General features: G+C 37.7%; 1 protein-coding gene and 2 long non-coding RNA genes across 9 annotated transcripts in view; all 3 read left to right on the top strand.

Moving 5' to 3' along the window:
• by (blistery) overlaps window positions 1-17,772 on the top strand; it is a 137,579-nt gene that overhangs the window by 20,898 nt on the left and 98,909 nt on the right. The window lies entirely within an intron of this gene.
• On the top strand, window positions 2,980-4,097 carry LOC138131534 (uncharacterized). The gene is made up of 2 exons (XR_011159840.1): window positions 2,980-3,086; window positions 3,133-4,097. It is a non-coding gene; the product is annotated as an uncharacterized lncRNA (long non-coding RNA).
• LOC138131533 (uncharacterized) lies at window positions 4,408-5,153 on the top strand. The gene is made up of 2 exons (XR_011159839.1): window positions 4,408-4,684; window positions 4,734-5,153. It is a non-coding gene; the product is annotated as an uncharacterized lncRNA (long non-coding RNA).

The raw sequence follows: 17,772 nt of genomic DNA, 5'->3' as shown, positions 1-17,772 counted from the left end.
AACGATAACACTAAACAATATCGAAATGCGTAACTCATTGTTCATTTTTAAGCCTCCAAATCAAAGAGAGGACATTATCGATAAATGCCGTGAGTGTGACAAAGACAGAAACACTGCTCCCACTCGACCCAACAGTGTTTACCCCCACCACTTTTCGTCACACAAAAAGGTTGCCGATCAGAATTTCAAGACCCTCCCATAAAAAGTTTCACTTCAAAAATATTTTACTTTTTTTTAAATTGTTTTTATTAAAAGTTTTTTTTTTATTGTTTTTATTAAAATTCTGCAAAATTCATCTTCATCAGTTCTGTTGGTCTTCCAGTTTTGTCGATCAGTGTCATCGTTTAGCAACATTTTCTTGTTTGCACTCTCGACAGGTAATTTTAATATTTAAATGAAAACAAATTTATTGGTCACCACTGATGAGACAGTGGGGGTAAAAATTCCAACCACCTGTTTAGCTCTAAGATTATCGTAGGTCGCGGTACTGAAAATGACCGATGTAATTTCCATGATCAGTGAAATTGTTGCATTAGGTCCACTTAGCTGTTCCCACGATTTTCCTGTTATCATTCCACTTTATTACTTCAATTTTGTTTACAAGTGATTCTGAATGCCGCTTAATGAGTTTAATAATACATTGTTCCGATAATCACGGGTCATTTGATTGGATTTTTTCGCTTCGAATTTAACAAGGATCTAAAGTTCACTTGAAAACTCCATCTAGAAGGGGAAATTGCGTCTTATCTGGAGATTGTTACTGAACCGCAGCCGTTCACGTGGAATGTGGATTCTTTCGAGATATCGCCTTTTAATTACGTGTTAATTATGCATTTATTTATTATCCACATGTAGACAGATAACAGCGATAATTTACAAGCCGGTACTTCATTAACCGTTTTAGAATTATACTCTCCTGATAAGATGCGTGTACGAAATCGAATGTTTGTGTTGGGGATCGGATCAACATGAATTTTTAATAAACTTGGAGGAGCAAGTCAACAATCTTAACGGAAATCGGTTCGTTAAATAAAATGGGATTATTTCGTGTTTTTCTCGAGACGGGGTGGTCCAGCGAGAAGAACTCAGTTAACTGTAAAAATTCTGTATACAACATGATTTATTTTTACTACTCTGTGGAAGATTCTTTGATCAAAATCACATAACGAAGTTATTCACTTATCTGATTTTCTTTGCCCGATTCCACAAAGGCACAATTGTGTGCTCGTCGATTCGAACTGTTATACATTCAATTGTAAACTTGTTTGAGTCATATTTGTGGCCAAACGAAAGATGCTTTTTATGAAATGCTGCGTCTAAAAAGTGTTTTCGAGCTTTTACCGGAATTGATTTTTCCCGCAAGAATGAGCTTTCGATTAGTTTCATTTTTATTTAGTCGCGCGTTTAAATTAAATCCTGGGCTGAGTAGGAGTTGGAAAAATTAAAACGTTTAGAACAGTGTAAAGTTTGAATTTCCCGCCGTTTGACACGAATGACATGAGAATCGGGACACAATTGAACATGTTTGTTTTCAGCAAAGTGCGTCCTTGGATATTTGCTTCGAAAACAGGAATCGTTAAGCTATTATATTTTTAATGTAAACCATTGCAAAGAAAGAAAAAAAGAGAGATTTTTTTGGCTCTAAATTTTAGGTTAGCTGTCAACATACTCCAATTAATCTACGCTTTAAAAAAGTGCAACAATTGAGGGTTTCCAACGCATTTCCAGCCCAGGATTTCATTTAAATAAAGTCTGTTTTTTATAATCAATTGTCCAAGTGTTGTCAGGTTGGTATGAGCCACTGGTTATTTGATAGTAATTAGGTTGGCAACGTAAAATGTCAACTGTATGTCAGTCATTGATGTGAATTGTGAAAGCGCTTGCGCTAGTGAAGCCGCATTTACATTTAAATAAAAATAAAAAGTTAAAGGATCTAACACAACGATAAAAATTAGCTATGATGAGATTACGTGAACAAATGCAGAGAGAAAAACTGAACATACTAAATTGCAGGAAAGATTCACACATATTCGAGGTATTTTCTTTTATAATTTTTATACTCGTATATGGGCCAATGGTGTTCTTCACTGCGAGAAACTGATTAGAGAGGACTGGAAATAATTGATGGGAAATCTACCAATTGAAGACATTCTTTCAATAATAATTCGACTTTCCGCAGAATCATATTCGGAAGACGATTGGGGGTTAGATTCTAAAGATGAATAGGTAAACTGCTTATATTACCCATTAAATTAGTTCCCATTTTCCTGTATATATTCAGTTGCACTTTTCAGTGTCATTATGGTCTTTATTTTTTGTCTTTTGGTATAAAATTTGGTTACACCTGAAACTTTGAAAATTACTGACATAACCTCAAACCTGATCTAGGGAGATTTTACGATAGAGGTGTTCCGAAAGGTTTTAGGGTGATACAGCCTGTTCTTTGAGGGAAGTTTGACACTGACAATTGATTTTAAAAAAATGGACTTTAGATAGATTTCCTTGAGGAATCTTAAGTTAGTGTAGAAAGCGCAAAAAAAGAAACACCGTTTTTCTAGTTCTTCTCCGATTTTTACCTCTCTAGGAATTTTTACACAAAACGTTAATGTTTTATTTAATAAAACATTACTCTCCTTATATTTTAGTCTAAATAATTGAAATATGAGCCATTACTGTGAACCGGATAGTATATGCCACAGACAATTAAACTATAGTAAGACACTTCAATCCCATATAATAATGTTGGAATAGCTTCGACGGTGCTGCTCCGCACGCATTTGGCCAAAACACTCCGTCGTATTTATTCGTAAAATTTCGATTATTACCGTTGTATTTAAAACAGTCAAAAAATATTTGTCAAATGTGACACTTTTCTGAAAAAAATAAAAATGTACTTATTAAAGATATAAGACTTTCTGTGAATAAAAAGGTAGGAATTAGTGCCATTTATTAAATGAAAGTAATTACAATAGCCAACGTTTTCAGTAGTATTGAGAAATTGTCATTAAGAAAACAATAAAGAAAGGAAAAAAATTACATTTTCTACTTTTTGGGCAATTTGTGAATCTGCTACGTAATTTATAAAGGTAAAAACTTAAGTGATGAAACTTCTTAATAAAGTTATACTTTCAGTTTCAATTCAAGACAAAAAGAAACCAAACAATAGTGTGTGCCCCCGGTACCTATTCTTTTAAGGACCATGACAAGTTAAAATTGAAACTAAAATACACAGTGGGCCGAAAAAAACGGTACAAATTTTGTTCGTTCATATCTTCCTGAGTTATTAAGTCTTTTAAATGATTAATATACCAGTGAAAAACCCAATATTTATAGAAAAGATGAAGGCCTCTTGCTGTGCAGAGATAGTCCTAACTCAAAAGTTGTGCGTCATAACATGAAGACATGCAAAAATTCTGGTTTTGAAGATTACCTATCTCAATTATGAGTTTCCAGATATGGTTCAATCAATATGCCCTCCATTTTTATTAGCTATCATTTGTAATCGTCTTTGTCCGTCCCCAATTGCAGAAGCTACATATATGTCTCTGAGGTAGCTGATTCCAGCATTCCGTTAATTGTTCAGGAGCCTTCAGCTCAAGGTATATGATTGTTTGTGCCGCTCGGTGCGATGTTGATGTGGCTCCATCAATCACTAGTGAAGACGATTGCAAATGGTAGCTAATAAAAATGGGGAGCATATTGAACCATATCTGTAAAACTTATAATTGAGAGAATTTTTGCATGTCTTCATGTTGTGACGCACAATTTTTGAGTTCTGGACAACAACAACCTTTTATATACCTAAATATTGAGCTTTTCACTGGTATGTATATTACTCATTAAAAACAGATAATAACTCAGGAAAATATGAGCGTACAAAATTGGTACCGTTTTTATCGACCCACTATGTATATATGTATAACAGAAGAGTTGTGTGTTGTGTTGCCAAAATTTACGATCTACTCGTAAGTGTATTTTTGAATAAAAGAAGTATTGGAAAGAAATTAGGTATTGCCTTAGAACGAAAAATTAATTTTCATGGTTTATATGTAAAAGCCATTTTCTGGAAATTAAAACAAAATTGTTGGATGCATCAATCAATTTGATCATTTATAAAAAAAAAAACTGCAGGACGTAAGAAGAGAATTTAAAAAAAAATCGTCAAAGACATGTTACTTACGAAAAAAATGTGGATTTTCAGAATATTTAATTTTAATTTGGGTTCTAGTTTTTAATTTAATTCATTTATTGTTAATTTTTCTTATAATTAATAAAACGTTGTGCATTTTAAAGACATTTTACATTTGAAATTAATATTAAATGAGGACAAAATCATTAATTTAAACAACTCCATCAAGCATGCTTTATAAAATTAGTTCGGCCAACTGCTCGCGCCGCGCTGGAATCGTGTTTCCAAAAATTGGGTGGCAATGCGACGTCTTACTATAGTTTAATTGTCTGTGGTATATGCCATTCACGATGTTTTGGCATAAGGGGAGGCTATGATTTCATTTTTTAACGTTGGATACATGTTTGATTTCTGTCATCTCTGCTGTCACTAAAGTGCCTGACATGCGGACCTATCAAAATGAACGTAACATGTTGCCGAATTTACCGTAATCATAATTAAGCGACATTAAAACGTATTGATGGTGTTTGTATTAGACTGCAGAACATATTTTCAGTAAGTTACAGTGAAGTCAAGTTCTTTTTATGTATAAATTCAATCGTAGGTGAGTACAAGATAAATATGTAGCACGGATAGTGAAGGAAGAAACAACGACCCAATTGAAATGGCACAGGGGTTTTGTAAGCCCTATTATAACTTCGCGATAGAGTTGTGAATTTATGGCTTGAGTCTATTTTAAAATGTACTCCTGAAATTTGCCAACATTTTTGTAGATATTGTGAAGAACTTATTTCGGAAGATTGGGCAAAATTAATGAGAAATCTTTCATTTGAAAACGTTCTTCCTTTAATAATTTCATTAGGAGAATCTGACTCGGAATTTGATGCAGGTAATGATGATTCAGAATTTTCTAATGAAATTATGGAAGTTGAATAGTTTTGTTCTTTTTTTTGTCATGGACGATGGGTGTGTAAATATTTTGCAGAAAGATTCGAATAAAGTAAGGCTTAATAAGTAGGTACAAGATTTTATACAATCTAGTTCTAGGAACGTTTTGGTTAAAATAAAAAATTCATTGACAAATTACTAACTGGTTGGTTAAGACACTGTATAGGTGGGTTATCTAAGTGGTGCAGGAGCCACTTTAACTTTCGGTCCCGGTCCCTACTATTCTGTAGTCTGTTCAAGTCAGTTTCCTGTTTTGTTAAATTGGATTAAAAATGTGTGAGTATTTTATATTGCAAACTAGTAAAACTGACAACAATGCACTAGACAATGACGCAGTTTATAACCTCAAACTTAGAAAAAAATAACCTAATTCAACAGACAGCTTTACTGCCAACTTAAATGCACTTTTTCCATAGCCTCCCCTTATGCCAAAACATCGTGAATGGCATATATTTATATTATAAATTAAAAAAAATCATTTACTGAACTGAGCTGAGCGAAGCAATAAACTGCTAAACACAACGTAAAGAATTATTAATATATTGTCCATTATGAAGTTATTAATGAACTTCGTTTTTCATTTGAAAAGTCTCTTTTCAGACTTGGTTTTAACCCCGAAAGACAGACACAGGGTTTATTACTTTTTTCATCAAAATACCGTTTTCGATTAAAATCTTGTGACAAAATTTTTACGTTTCACGTTCACGTCGAGACGAAGTGGTCCAATTGTTGAATTTATTTGATTTTCAATCGCGCAGATATCTATAAGGTCACAGCCCATGAGAGAATCCAACAGCTCTTAAAAAAATTATGAAACAAGAGAAACCCAATTTTTATTTTAGTATTTTCAACAAGTCGTTACAAAATGTCAACGACGCTTTTGTTCTGGTTCCCAAAAATACAGCTTCAAAGCTCCGTATAATGTCGAATTCGGAGAATCCTTTGAAAGTTCGTTTCTGGTCCAGACCGTATCATTTTCGGACCTGTTGGAATCCAACCCGTCAAATTATAGGTAGCTGAGCGGCGATCATTCTCCAAAATAAAATTATGCTAATAAATTCCATTCAGTGCCCCGAGATTTTCAATGAAACGCATCAGGATCCTTTGAAACGAGACGACTCTTCAGTCGAAAGGAAACAATTTATCAGATGCGGTTTCGGCGGCAACATTTCGCCCGTCTTAATAACCTAACGCGAACTTTTTCCTCGTAATCAGTTCGATTGATATGCCGAGCACATTCGACATGATTCATATAAAATAAACACTTACTTTCACAAAATTCGCAGATATGACGGTCTGAATACCAATTGTCCGGTTAATGGCAGCTTTCTACTTTGTAATAATATTTCGCCTTATGCAAAAGAGTTGAACACAGAGGTCACCCTTGCGGTGATCCCGCGCCATTGTGGCTTACCGAAACATCTGCTAGACGGTGCGCAATTATCCTGTTTGCGTGTAGGCCGGATTATTGAATAAACAAATAGGACAATTACGCGTTCGCCGCTTTTTGCCAATTCCCCATTCTACGTACTAAGTAGCTGATTTATTGCGGTAATTCATTTGAAGTGTCGTTTATTAAGTCGAATTTAAAATTCAAATGGTTGCACTCACGGCGGACATTCAGCAAATACTCAAGCCGACATCCAGGGTGTGTGCACAAGATCTGCTCCGACCTGGCAGCTAATTAATTGTTGCCAACACACCTACATCCAGAGAAATCAAACCGAACGATCGATTCCCGCAACATCCATCTATCACCGTTCTGTGTAAAAGTCTCGTAGGAAACTCGAGCTTTATATGTACAAAAGAAGTGCAATTAAACACGTCGAAAGCGAGCAAAACGTCGCCAATCTGGAGCACACGACCTAGCAGTAAAACGTAATGAATGTGTGGGACATTTTCTCCTCTTTAGGAAACTAGAATCTTTTCCGTATGGAGCTGACACATGTCAAGATCGGTGCCTCGACAGACAAAAAGCGCATACATCAACCCCGTTATAGAAGAAATGTAGAAATTGCATCTTACTAAGGTCGCACAGGCGTGGGTTTGTTTACTTTTACCGCACGCCGAAAGATCAACCGGCGAGGAATTATCAAATGGGGGCGATAATTACGATCATTATCGCTCGTCTAGTTTCGATACTAATGGTAATTACACATTACCAACCGCTAATATGTGCTCGGCGAGGCTCTAATTGTCACTGGATTTGGGTAAAAGTGCTAATATCTGTGTTAGCGTAGATTTATGGGCGATAATTACAGCGCCGAGTCGTGACACAATACCACCAACTTTAATTAATCTTGAAGGAAATCGCAATGTAACACCGATAATGCGACCAGCACGGGGGAACTCGATACAAATAAATTTATGCTTCGTTTATTCCACTCCTGCTGGTCGTACCGACATAAGTGTTGTTAGCACTATAAATCTGTTTGTCACACTTTTCCCATCGAAGCCCCAGCTCTTTAGGAAATTCCTCCACCATCTGCATTCTTCGCCTGACCGCATCAATTGAACCAAGATCAAGTAATATCGCGGGTACTAATAGGAAGATTGTCGAATTAAATCATCACAGTCAACTCCAAACGAAACAAACATTAGGGAGTTGGGAGATTAAGTAAAAAGCTCGTAACATACCAGGACCAGTTGGAATAAAATTTATCTCTCATGATGACCACTCGTCAGTACCCTTTGGTGATGCATCTGACGGACAAATTAGAACATGCTCCGGTTCCATCAAATTCCACCGACGTGACGTCACAGTTCCTCGTAATGCGGAACAAAATAAATGACGGCCGCAATGCAAACTAAGCGGCACGGGTTTGCGTAGTAGAGCCCCCAAGAAATCTATATCAGTTTAATTGGATGCGATAGTGTAAATATTGCATTACAATGTAACGGTATTAGCTAAGGTAAATGTCAATTACAACAAAATTACCGACCGTAACGGGATAATCCGGGATATTAAAGTAATTAAATCAGGCCGGGTCCTTAAGACTTGCACCCCATCTCACAGGTCGAGGACGAGATCCCAATTTTATTAATTTTCAACGGTTGTCTGATTTGTTCCATATTTGATAACCGTTTGTCTGGATAAATGGTACTTTCGTCATCTTGTCGAATTAATGGCTCGTAATCCGTCTAATGAGTTGTTTTTGTGGCGCCAACTAGGAGATTCCCAGTTGGGGCAATAATTAGCTTTTAATAATCCTATTAAAAAGAGTGTTGTCTTCGTCGTTGTGCAACAACACTTGGACCCGATCGAGGTCCTGCTGAATTTACATTGGAGCTCGTTCTGTGGCGGTTACATTAGTTATTATGTAGGAAACTGTAGCTTAACTATGTGGGCGGGTTACAACATGCTATCTATCGGCGTTGCCGGCGAGATTTATAATACGACGGAAACATTCCCTTCAATAATGGCCAAAGAAAAGAATTCGAAAATTAATAGAGACGGACTTTTAGTTTCAGCCAACTGAATCCGTTATTGTTTTCTCACGAGCCAACAGGAGGAGCTTTGAAGACGCTTTGAGCCCGGAATTCCGCACAAATATGTTAACTAATTCGGCTCCGGTGCAGACTTCAATCAGATGCGCCTTTAATCATCGGCGCTGGTAAAATGCTGATAGGGCATCGTTTCCAATCAAGATCCGCTCGGTGATAATCTAATTTCAAATATAGGCATCTTTCAGCGCGCTCTATCTGATCAACTAGGACCTCTTTTAATTAGTGTCAATCTATTTGTCCTTTTTCGACGAGATTAAAGAGTTTTGGGAATACCAAATTAAGAGACACTATAATTAATTCTCTTTGCACAATTCCGAATTTTTAATTGGATTTAATGTTTGTGACTTTCAAACAACAACTCTTCCCGCTCCTCGTACTCTCATTGAGAAAAACGTATAATTTACGTAGTTTGCTTTTCACCCCCTTTGCGATATTTCATTATCTCGTGGCCCGAGTTTGATGCTTTACCGCTTAGTACAAGTTTTGTTTTATCAAAGGATAACCTTTTTAAGGCAAGTTTTCGACCCAAACGGATCATTAATCAAATTTGCAAACTTGCTCAGACTTTTAATGTGTTTGTACCTTCCTGAGTAACATTACTTGTGCGCCTTTAAATGAGTTATCCTGAAAGAAGTTGTGCAACTTGTTCCCGCTGTCTTTTATTCCGTCTGTCAGAGTAAACTGCCATCAATTCCAGATGGCTCAATAAAGCACAATGCATGTGCATTTTCTTGCACATCTATTTCCGGAAATTCGCCATCTATTACCGCACATCTCCCTTTCAGCAACTTGTCACTCGCAGAGTAACTGCTGGGAAATGAAAAGGGAGTTCACACACGCATCAATCTAATTGACACGTTCGATCCATAATTTTTAATAAACATAACGGATATTCGAAATCGCGTCCCCGAGCTTTTGACAAATGACGCCGTCAGCGCGGGGTAAGAAGGATATCCGTCATTATGGGGCCTGGTGGTAACGGGAGAAAAGCGGTTTGCCTTTGAGCGTTTCCTCCAAGAACTCTTTTATGTCGTGACTTATTTTTGTTCCGTAACCCGAGATGTCCCCTTAATGTGGTATTTATTATTTATCAGGATCAGATATCCTCTTACACGCATTCTCGCTGCAATAATTAAAGCCGATTCGATCTACAACTCTACCTATTACCGGTGTACATCTCGCGCAACATATAATTAAATATGTGTTGGTCATAAAACGATATGAAACACCGACCGAGTCCTTTCAACCAGCGGAGATGGGCGTGCTTGGAATCCTGGCACAGGATCATTTGGAGAGTTTCGTCCGGCGATTCTTCACAGTTTGACAATTTGTACTGGACCCAAAGGGCCGGAAGCGACAGGAACGGACGCGTTTTCGGGATAAAGTCGCAAAAGAGAGCAAGAAGAGGTGATGCATGTAGGGAACGGGCGTTAAAGCTGGTCAAGCTCGATCAAGTAAATACAAAATGTTGCTTCTGCAGGACGAGGTCCTGCCAAATTAAATATTCTGCATCGGTGAGTAGATTGGGAACAATTCGAGCGGACGCGGTTAATACAATCCGCATTGAATGAAATTTTTAGGATGAAATTGTAATTGATCGCTGCGGGGTATTGAAAGTTCATATCCATAATTAAACAGACAGCTCGACCTTCCGTCTCGTGATTTTATCCAGTCGTGAGGTCGAACACGTGAAATTACAGGTCGGAGCAGTGTCACAGACTTTTTCCTGCTTTTACAATACCGTAAATTTTGAACGGTTTCTGCATTCGTACGAATTTACGTGGGTTTGCGAATAGAAAGTTGAAACTTTAAGCTCGCACAATTCACGTCGATCTTGCTGTTTTGAAAAGATAGAATTTCGACGCGTCTGTTTTTAACTATCCCACCTCCACCCGGCGGCACGGCAATTTTGCCGGAGTACATACACTATTACGGATATTACTATCAAGTAATAGTGCAGTGCTTATCAACATAATTACCGGCGTCTTGCCTCCGCATTTTGACTTTGTTGTGTATTATGTTCTGTGTCAATGTTAAGGAACTTCCTCACGATGTGACATGAGTATAATAATATACCTTTTTGAATTTTAAAAAAAAATTTGTTGCACAGTCTAGGACTGGCTTACAAATCTATGAGGGGCATGATGACCAACTCAATAGACCGGGACCAATGGCTTAACGTGACTTCCGAATCACGAGATAGAATATAGCCTTTTTTTTTTTTTGCGCCCTGAGTCGGAATCGAACCCGCGACCCTCGCGTCCCTGAGCCGAAACGGACACCCTTAGGCTATATTCTGATAATATTTTATTATTTTGTTGTTCAACACAGAGGGTCGGTGGAGCAACCACGTTCATGAGGATCTACATCTGCATTTACATGGAATACTGAACTTTATGTTCCCAATTGTTGGATCTTAAGCTCCAGTGCCTTTGAAGTTACCACATCCTCAAAGCAAAGCTCTAAATGATCCAAAACCTAAAGGGGTTTGCCTAAATTGGTTTTGTTTGTGTGTTGGGATATGTGGTGATATTTTAGAAAGGTTACCGCATTTGAAACAACAATATTCGGAATTGTAATTAAGGTTTAATAAGAATAAACACAACTAAAATGTATTCGAAAATCAAATGAAACTATTGACAAGGGTTTTCCTACTGATTTTACAGAAAGCACAATTTCGTTTCCATTTCATACTTTGGCATTTTGGCTTTGGATTAAATGGTGGAATGGATTTTTAAGAAAATTCATTGTTTTTTAGGCACCCTTAATGAAAACGGCAATTTTACGTACTCACAAGCCGACGAAAAGTAACTCTTTTTCGGACGCTCACCGTGGCACCATCTGTTGGTCTGCTGATAACAAATACTATAAAAAAATGTTAATAAGTACATATGTATATAAATTTATCTATTTGAAAAAGGTAGATACAAAATAAATTTGTAATTTTTCCAATGATGTTTTTTGCTTTGTAGTTGCCTAAAAAATTTAATGAGCACCTCTGCCAAAAAGTGCCTTTTGTCCTCGCCTGTTTTTAAGCCTCGGCTGCGCCTCGGCCAGAGAACTCAGACTCAGACGAAAAAAGATGCACTTTTTGCCCTTGATACACAAATTACTATTCTGGTCGTAATTAGAAGAGAAACGTGTCCTTGAAGCTGCGTATTTTTTTTAGTGGAAAAACTAAATTTTCAAACACGAAACATAAAGATACTGGATTGTAATCCTCAGAATAACACTCTTGAGTATTTATAAATCTTAAGAATCTAGATATTTTTATTTTAGTGTGTCGTGGATATTCTAATTAAGACATCTGTTACTAAAGATCGATTTTCTTTAAACAAAGTTTGTCAAAAAGGGAAGATTCCTATTTGTGACTAGACTTTTCGACGATTTTAATCTGTGCTTCGTGCGGCCGTGTTAAAATCAGATTTCAAGAAATTGATCCTGATTAGTGATTGTTAGAGGTGTTGGATTTTCTCATGGGCTATGAGTCATATCTGCGCAAACGACGAATATCGGTCTCAAGTAGGCGCTACAAACCGACCGGAAAACATCGTCATCCCTTACGTCTATTTGCATGTAAAGTAGTCGACGTTTTCAGTTTTCATTTACACATTTTTCACTGGTTTATCGCTCCGCCTTCACGCAGATATTTCCAAGGTCACAGCCCATGAGAGAATCCAACACCTCTACTTAACCTCAGGAGTCAGTCTTGGTTGTTCTGATGATGTAATATTAATATTCAGTATTCATCGATTATCTACTTTTTATCTGTCATGGAAACAATGTCATCAATGTTCTTTCTATCTAGAGTTCTGGAGTGTGTGAACTTAACAAAATTATTCCACCAAGATTATTTCTCGAGAGCACTAGATCAGATTCGCCTAATATTTTATTCTATCTTTATTGATTTCTTGAGGCAACAAATCTTCACCGAGATATTTTATTACTGCTGTCCATTTTATCCATTTCTAAAAAAAACTTCATGACTATAATTCTTCAAGGATTTTCACATGCAAATGATGATGCCACTCACCTGGCACCAATTTAGCTGCATTTGGAGACACCAAAATTTACCTGGCGCCAATCACTTGGCACCACTAATCGTTGCACCAGCAAAGTTCGAAGCCGGTGAACTCTGGCGCCAATGTCCTGTCAGTGAACGTCTAATTTGTTATGGATTATGAACAATTAAGTCACTGCATTATGTCAAAATTTTTGTCTCACATCATGACCTAAATCTGCATCATTACCACGTCAGAATTCTGTCACTGAAACTCTTCATTTAACGTTTATTATCCCATTTTCTTGAGCCGCCCCTGCCTTTCACGCATCCCCTTGTCGTTATCGAAAATTCCGATTTTGTCAAGGGCGCGATATATTTTAATTAAAATCCTTCGTTAAGGTGACATTATCGCCATTCAATTTTATGCCCATTAATTATCCTAACTACCTAATTAAAACGAAAGCCTTCCCGAGATTATTCGAACTTTCGATCGAGTCTTTTTGATACGCACGTAATATTAACCCTTCGTTCTAATTATGCTCATTAATCCCCCGACCCGACTTCCACCCAATGGAAAACCGAAGCTTTGAATTTCCACGTAGAGCAATAAGTATCTGAGCTCGAGGCGACCCACCCAAATAACAATAGGTTTCGGACTAATTGTGCCTTTTAATGCTACGAAAACACCTTTAAACGGCGGCGGAACCATTGTTGATACCACGTGCATGTGTGTTAGAATGCCGTGTGAAAAGATTAAGATCTGCGGTCTCCTTTTCCCAGCTAGGCTGCTGCAGCAGGCACAATATCACCCGAGATGTAAGGATTATCTCGGGATAAAGTAGCTTTTAATTAAGGATTTAATAAATTTCGTATTTGCTCGTACAGTACCCTGTGTACCCAGCATCACAGTTATACTTCTTTCACTTCTTAATTAACAAATATCCAGCCGCCCCCTCGTGATGGATCTCCAGGGGAGCAACAAGGACATAATTTTTAATTTTTGTCCGTGTAGGGTGTACAAAATAATGTAATTTTGAATGTTATTGTTAGAAAGAGGTACTGTAGCAGGTAGTCCTGCCTACTTTCTTTGTGAGAGGGGTGAAATCACCCACCCTTATTTAAGTCGAGATATAGCGGTAAAAACGAGAGTCTACCACTATCCTTGGTACTTAACACTTGTACATCAACATTTTGTCATACAATAAAGTTTTTAAGTAGTTATACAAAGACGACTATATCATTTGAACGGCTAATATCACCACCCAACAGTGATTAATCGTTCATAATTTTGGTCCTTCGAGCCGGATGATTAAATCCATATCACACGACGGTCGTCTAGTGTAATAACAAGTGTAATACAACAACAATTCAAGAAACAGTTTCGACACCCAGAGGGCAGCAACGATTTCGTCACCTTCAGCAAGGGCAAAAGGGCAGCACGAATAGTCACCGAATTGGGTAGCAGCGAAGCGATCATCACTCAAGACATCAACAAAGGTTAGTGGCTCTCAATCCTTTCAATTTCCCTTCCAAACTGCATTACTACGTACGACCTTTTCTATTGTTCTTAATTTCGCAAATTTTCATCTCGACCACGTAAATCAAATCAATCATTATGCCCGAGACATCCTTATTAGATGAATCAATTGCCAAATTAGAGGCTCTAAAAAGGAAAAGAACCTCATTAAAAGCTAGAATTACGCGTATTCAGAACTTTGTGTCTAATTTTCAATCAAATGATAATGATGTGTCTCCACTAGAAACTAGAAAAACATTCATCGAACAAATATTCAAAGAATATGACGAGGTACAGACTGAAATTGAATCACTCGATCTTTCATCAGAGGCGATTGAGACACAGACTCAGGACCGCGACGAAATTGATTTAAAGTATCTCGATGTATTATCATCAATTCAAACAAAAATTAGACAAACGACGCCTCCACCGCACACTGCGGCCACAGCGAATCCTAACGGTAGTTGTTCCAGCGCTAATTCACATTGCTCTAATCGTGATCAATCAATCAAATTGAATCTGCCAACTTTAAATTTAAAATCTTTCACTGGTTGCTATAAGGAATGGTTGTCATTTCAAAATTCATTTAAATCCATTATTGAAGACGAAAACAACATGCTAAACAACTGTCAACGTTTCCAATATTTGCGATCATGTTTATCTGGTGAAGCTTTGCGAGCAGTCGAGTCATTAACGGTGTCATCAGAAAATTATAATGTAGCGTGGGATATCTTAAAGAAACGGTTCTGCAACAAACGGCTGATCGTTCACGATCACATAATAGCCATCACAAAGGCACCCCAAGTAATTAAAGCCTCGCATTCGTCACTTAGGTGTTTTTTAGATACGTTGAATTCAAATGTTGCCGCGTTAAGACAGCTAGAAGTACCAATTGATACTTGGCACGCTCTTCTAGTCGTAATAATTGTGGACAAATTAGACGACAATCTTGCAAGAGAATGGCAGGCTACATTAACCGACGAGGTTCCAACTTACGGTCAAACGATCGAATTTTTAGAAAGGAAATGTCAGTTGTTGGAATCCTTAAATCTATTGCACCCCAAATCGAACGTCAATCCGAATCACAATAATGCAAAAAACAATATGTCACAAAAACGAAGCACTACATCTTATGTTGCCACAAACAAACTACATTGTACATTTTGTAAAAATGACGATCATACAATCTTTCAGTGCAATGAATTTACAAAATTAAATGTAGAGGAAAGAAACGCTCAAGCTCGAAACCTGAAGTTATGTCTTAATTGTCTAAGAACCAATCATCAATTATTTTGTTATCAACCGCGATCGTTCTCATAGAAGATCGTAATAATAAGTCACATAAATGTAGAGCTCTCCTGGATGCAGGGTCCATGAACAGTTATATTACGTCATCATTTTCCAAAAAATTACGTCTACAGCAGAAAGCCGTAAATATAACCGTTGGCGGAATTGGTCAAATTTCGACGAACATCAAACAGGCCGTCCAGGTAAACATCAAGTCTCAGTACAATAAGTTTTCGGCGAACTTAAGTTGTTTTGTTCTGGAAAAAATAACCGAAAATCTTCCCCTGGTGACCATAAACATGTCTGCAATAAATATTCCAAAGGAATTACAGCTAGCCGATCCGAAATTCTTAGAAACTGCACCAGTAGACTTACTTATCGGGGCTGATTTGTTTTGGAACCTTTTATGTCAAGACCGCAAGGAAATAACACTGAAGAACCATAACAAACTAATGCTGCAAAATACCCATTTAGGTTTCATTGCGGGTGGGTCACTAAATATGAACAATAACAATAGCTCAAGCACCTGCTCGCTTTCTCTAACGTCGGTAACCGACATTTTAGAGAACCAGGTGCAGAAATTCTTCGAACTAGAACAATGCAGCAACCCTTCCGAACAAAAATGCTTTTCAAATGAAGAGATTATGTGCGAGCAACATTTTATTCAAAATACGTGCAGACAAACAAACGGAAAGTTTCTTGTTAAACTGCCATTAAAAAATGATCCTCCAATTCTCAAGTCAAACCGCGATAGTGCTGTAAAGTTTTTTAACAATCTGGAACGAAACCTAAACAAAAGGCCTACACTAAAATCAGATTATGTGCAATTCATGCGGGATTACATCTCTTTGGGTCACATGGAGGAAGTTCCGGGTTGCGAATTAAATAAACCGAACTGTACATATTTGCCCCATCACGCGGTACTCAAGGATTCTACATCGACCAAGTTAAGAGTTGTTTTTAACGCGTCATTTCGCTCAGCTGATGCATTAAGTCTAAATGACAATCTTATGGCAGGACCTACAATCCAGCCAGAGCTTTTTGCAATTTTGTTGAGATTCAGAACTTTTAAATACGTCGTAAACGGGGACATAGCTAAAATGTACCGTATGATAGAAATACATCCCGATCACAGTGACTATCAACGAATTGTTTGGCGCGAGAACACCGAAGATCCGCTAAAAACGTATAGATTAACCACTCTAACCTACGGTACAAAACCGGCCAGTTTTCTAGCAACAAGATGTCTTAAAGAACTAGCTCTTCAAAACGTAAATCACTACCCGGAAGCCGCTAAAGCAATTCAACAGGATTTTTACGTAGACGATCTTCTGACGGGAGGAGACTCACTTGAAAACCTAATCACTTTACGAGATCAAATAATTCAAATTTTAGCTCATGGTGGTTTCTTATTACGTAAATGGGCCGCCAATCATCCTGCATTAATTCCAGATAGTCACGAGCCTAATCTCAACGTCAGTTTCGATAAGGATGCTTACACTAAAACGTTAGGGCTTTTTTGGAATCCTAATCACGATTCGTTACGCTATCAGGTAAAACAGTGCGACATTCCGAAAAGACTAACAAAACGCGAAATCCTGTCTAAAACTGCCCAGGTATTCGATCCATTGGGTCTTGTGGCGCCAGTAGTAGTAAAAGCAAAAATAATCCTTCAACAATGCTGGAGTTTGAAAATTGGATGGGACGATCTATTACCTGAAACTATTTATTGTGCATGGGTTAAGATCTTGCAAGAACTCGCTCACTTAAACGAAATCGAAATTCCCAGAAACATAATAAAATCAAGCCCCGTACAGGTGCAACTACATGGTTTTGGTGACGCATCACAAATCGCATATGGCGCTGCTGTCTATCTAAGAACAACTGATCATAGTGGCAATCATCAAGTTCACTTAATTTGCGCTAAATCTCGTGTGGCTCCTCTTCGCGCTGTTACGTTACCACGCTTGGAGCTGTGTGCCGCCTTAACGTTGTCGCGATTATTTAATACAGTTTTACGAACGATAAATGTCAAAATTGATCAGCAATTTCTCTGGACAGATTCCACAGTCGTTCTGGCATGGATAAACGCTACATCTTCAAACTTACAAACATTTGTAGGAAATCGAGTTTCCGAAATTCAAACGCTAACGGATGCGAAAGATTGGTATCATGTCAAAAGCGAAAGTAACCCTGCGGATGTACTAAGCCGAGGTGCTTTACCTGGTCAACTCAAAACTAATAAACTGTGGTGGAACGGTCCTGATTGGCTGTCAGAAAGCAACGACACTTGGCCCGTATCTAACGTAAATCTTTCGGATATTGAAATTCCAGAACGGCGAACTGTCACTCTGACCAATATTCATTCTCGCGAAAGACAAC

The sequence above is a fragment of the Tenebrio molitor genome, chromosome 5, assembly GCF_963966145.1.
Source record: "Tenebrio molitor chromosome 5, icTenMoli1.1, whole genome shotgun sequence".
Taxonomy (NCBI): domain Eukaryota; kingdom Metazoa; phylum Arthropoda; class Insecta; order Coleoptera; family Tenebrionidae; genus Tenebrio; species Tenebrio molitor.
This window is presented reverse-complemented; position numbering and strand designations above follow the sequence as displayed.